Raw genomic sequence first — 4,957 nt, forward strand, 5'->3', positions numbered from 1 at the left:
TGAATTAGACTTTATGAAAACATATGCTTTAATGGCTATTTATTCAAAACAAAGCCCGTTAACAGAAACCCAGATCTAATTTATTCTATTGCATGTTTGCAATGCTTCAGTAAAATACTTTCAAATAGGGAACCACTGTCTTATCAGGCATTGGCCATCATATACAGATTTATTTATTTAAAGATAACACTTTTGGACTGCTTGGTAGTTCACTCTATCATTAATTAAAACAATACTTAATTTAACTGCTGTCAGCTTCCACTATGACTACTTTGATAATTAAAAACTACTAGATACAATATCCTTCTCATTTGGGTCATAAATATTATACACAGTAATCGATTTATTGTTACTAATTTTTGCAACAAACCCCATTTTTTCCTTTGTTCATGTAATTTCAGTTCTACTTACATGTCAATCCTATTTACTTGCTTAATTTATTTACCCACTTCTTTATCAGGCTAGAAGTTCTATTTCTATACACGTCTATTGATCTATGATACCCACTGCCTTACAAAAATGAATTAATTTCTTGTTGTAAAAGAAGCTTCCAAATATATTGCTGGAAAATGTTACCTTTTTGAAGAGCAGCTAGATGACATAAAACCATACACCACTAGCCCAGAAATAAGCAATTACTTTCAAGCCCATTTCTCAGGCTATTTCTGTTGGCTTCACTACTCAATATTAATCCTCTCCCACATGTACCAACCTAGGTCTGTAAACAGTATTATCAGCTGTAATGAAGCTACTTTCCCAACTATAAGAAGTCTCAATCATACGTTCTCAGGCACTAGTGCGTTTTCTTTTGCTCCTTAAACAACTTACATCTATTTCAAATAGTAGGATTTGCAAATACTACTACTATGATCTTTTGAAAAACTCACGACGGTCCTAGCTTAAACGCTTTGCAAGCAGGCGTTCCCCCGGCTGTGCCACTGCACACGCGCTGTGCAATGGCATCGTGTGCACTGCAATTGTACCATGCAAGAAACCACCCCCATCCCCTTCCCTGCCACCCAGGAAGATCCCAGCTGAAGCATACTTGACTTGTGGCCGAGTAAATTAAGCAATTTTATCAAGATCACAGATGGAGAGATGGATCTGACCTCCAATTCCTTCTCTGAATTTTCTGGCTGCATTAAAATCCCCACCCCCACCTCCCCACATACGTCCTACCACTCGACAGAATCCAGGTAGATCATTTAATGTGATACACAATTTACTGGTATGCTATTTACTGTGGTTTTTCAACTTGTCTCTGATAATCAATGCTTCAAACCCCATGTTTTTAAGAACTGTTGTATAGGACATTTACCTTCAGTTTTTAAGCTCTTATTTTTCTTGCACACATTATTCCCCAGGTTTATTATTAATATTTTGAACTGGCTGCAACTTTCTCCTCCTAAACATGTGTGTTCTTCTCAAGAGATACTATTCTGAAATCCCCGTGAAGTTTACAAATCAATGCTTGTTTGCTGTTTTAACTCAAACATGAAGTTGATCTACCACGATTATCTTGGCCATTCCTAGTAATCGTATTAGTTACTCCTGCCATAACTTTTCAGTGCTTGTAGAACTTGCCTTTCTTTCTTTAAAGGTTGTTATTCGTTCTTAATTATTAATTCTCTCTCCCCTCCTGTCTGTCTTCTCTCAGTTACTAACATTGCCCCTTTTTAGCGCAGAACATGTTAACTTCAAACCAGTCACCTACATGCTTTTTCTTTTTATCTTGTATCCTGTTCTGGCTGCCTGCAGCTTTCTCTGATCTAGTGAGCCACAGGCAGAGGGAAGAAACCCCTCGATACTCTCAGAAGCACCACTGCTTATGCGTGCTGGAGAGGGGCAGAAAGAGGCACACGCCTCCCTCCGTACCCTCGACTGTAGCACTTCCTTGCTGACACCTTCTCCACCTCCTACTGCAGCTTCAGTGGGTGCAGAAAAAGCTCAGCTCCAAGAACCACAGACAGGCAGACCTCAGTCAGTCTGATTTTCCAGTTCACTGAAGGGGAGAAAGCAGTCTTTGCTGTATTGTTGCATTAGACGAGTACTAATCAAGCCTTTTTACTTTTACTGGAAGGCAGAAGGCAAGCCACCCATGGAGCTATGGTGGTGGTTCCAGCAAAAGAGAAAAAGTGTTTTATTACATTAAGTTCAGGAGATGGGCAGAAGGGGAAATGGCTCCTAGGCTGCAGCACCCTCACTGAAATGAGACAACCTGTCTGCTGGAGAAGTCACTTTTAAAATTTTTTCTCAGTTTCCTGGTGAATGATGTGAGTGGGAAAGTAAGCAAGTGTGTGTGTGTACTCATATATAGACATATGTATACACACACAGAGCATGGTGTTTAATGAGCACATTCAGGATAGAAAAGACAGTGGCAACTCCTTTTATACACAGTTATTTCCATTCAAAATTAGTGCCAACATACCTCTTGAACATGCATCGTATGGATAATCTTAAGTTTTTCAGTTATATAATGACAGAAGAGTCTGACTAAATTATTTTTTAATTTCTAAGAACTAAGGTCTGAGTAAAGTTTTTAAGAAAAAACCTTAACATTTTCAATTTGCTTAGTTGCAGCACTTGTTTTTATACTAATTACTTAGTTTAAAAGAACTGTTGCAGAATGTAAAGCTAATTTTTATTTTTTACAACCTAGATAGGTGGAACTTTCAGAAGCCATTTTGTCAGAAGTTGTACTCCCAAGATACTTTAAAGATTTTTCACTACCCTCGATCTTACTAAACATTTGCTTTCCTGCCCTCTAGTGCTCATATCTATTTAAATCTTCTATACAAGTCTCGTTTTGGAAACCTCCTACCATATAAGTGGTCCTACTGAAATAAAATTATTTACTTATCACAATACAACTAGTGATCTAAGCAGTACTTTTGTTGTTGCTCATGTCTGTATCATACTGCTACCTAAGCAGTTACCTGAAAGGTAAGACTTTTCAGGTTACTTTTAATTTTACAAAACCAATGGAAAGCAGTTTCCTTTTTCAGTTTTGGACTATATAATGGGAGTTTTAAATGTATAGATTACTTCTAGATTTATTATTAAAACATTTTCACTGGTAGCTAAAGCTGTTAGTTAGCCACATACCAAACTACAAGTTTCCACAGTATTTACAGTTTTTCATCCACATTAAAAGCTTTTCCATCTAATGGAATTAATTTTGCCTCTAATGATATAGTTTGTTATAGTATTGTGCATGCTCACATTTAAAACAATGGGTTGACATACTACCTCTGTAATTACTCCCATGCTACCAGAAAAACAGTGAATTACATTTATTTAGTGTTAAATGGATAGGGAATGTTACACAGTACATGTAAAGACACTTCAAGATGAGTAATGCAGAACTAATTGCACAAGAGATTAAAGGTTCACCTGAACAGTCAGCATTATCAAATCATTACAGCTTCCATCTTCAGTACGTCATGCAAAAAAACAGCTCAAAAAATCCCCAAACAGACAAAACCAACATGGTGGTACCACTTAAAATGCTATCATACCACAATATTTTACAAGACATTAAGTGATCATTCATAGAGAATGAAGCATTTTAGCAGTAACAGAAAAGTTTTAAACAGACTTTAACAGATTTTGCATGAACACCAATTCCAGCATTACTATACTAAGGAACAGGCAACATGCTGGGAGAAAGTACCTAAAAATCAAAGCCTTTTTAATTCATAGCCAATATTACTTTCTGCAAGAGTTATGCAACCTTATTATTCAGATTCCCCAAATAACTGGGTAAGGTTCAATACATTTTTACATAGAGCGTAATCACATAACCACCACATCAGCAAGACAATTTCATTATCTTGACCAGTTATTACATTTAAAACCATGGTATGATAACGTGCCCTGCAAACAAATTGTCTTCTGGGACAGTGTCCTGTATGTAGAAATATAAAACAAGTAAAATATACTCCTAACCACTTTAACCCCAAATGAATGATAATTTGTATTTACATATTTTTGAAATATGTAAGTAAGAACTGCAGATGGAAAAGAAGCAGAATACGCAAGAGAGCTACGACAGGGCTGACTGAACCGATCAGTGCATTCCGTAACGCCAAATGAGACTTGAGCAGGGGGTTGTACCTTTTGTACTCTTCCTTCACCCCAGCGGTCTTACCAAGGCTATCGAAGGCGGCTGCTGCCGTGGAAGAGCTGCTCATCCCGCTTATGTGCTCCTCGCCTAGCTAGCCAAGCACAGGGAGCAGAACCTTGCACCCCGATCAGTTCCACTCAGCCAAAAGCACTGCAGATAAACACAGTTCTACACACCTGCTTCAACTACAGCTTGAACATTAATGTGGAAAAACCACAGAAGATGACAGGATGGTTTTTAACATTTCCACCTCGCAATACTGATATCCTGAGGGCACCAACAGGTAGATTAGTTTACCAAAATAAGCATACAAAAAAGGCCAAGCTGTTTGCCCTCATATTAGGAATAAACTATTTAACTTCCAGGCTTAAATGTAAGCAAGACAGACCTCCTTGAGGTTAGTTTTCCAACTACATTCAAAGAAAATAATTTACTAAAACTGTAACTTGCAAGGTCTGCTAGCCTTGAAGTGAGGATACAGGTTAACTATACCTATAGTTAAATAAAAAAATTCAGAAAACATTTTACAGAAATAAAATATGCAGCTCTAGGAAGTAGGTGGAAAAACACTTCCGTATTCAGCTAGAACATGCTATTTTCATAGCCCATCATTCTCAGGAATGTATATTTCATAAATAAAAATACAGAACAAAATTTGCATATTCAATCTAAAGTTGGATATTTCTAAACCTCTTCAGATAAAATTTGCTTTCTCCCTCACAAATAAGTGATAAACCCTGAAAAAAAAATTGGCTTTTCAATTCTATCGTGCATGAGAAAAGACAGATGAACAAACCAACATCTGGAAAAAACATTTTGTACAAGGTT

This window comes from Phaethon lepturus, unplaced genomic scaffold (assembly GCF_000687285.1).
Source record: "Phaethon lepturus isolate BGI_N335 unplaced genomic scaffold, ASM68728v1 scaffold53507, whole genome shotgun sequence".
Lineage (NCBI taxonomy): Eukaryota > Metazoa > Chordata > Aves > Phaethontiformes > Phaethontidae > Phaethon > Phaethon lepturus.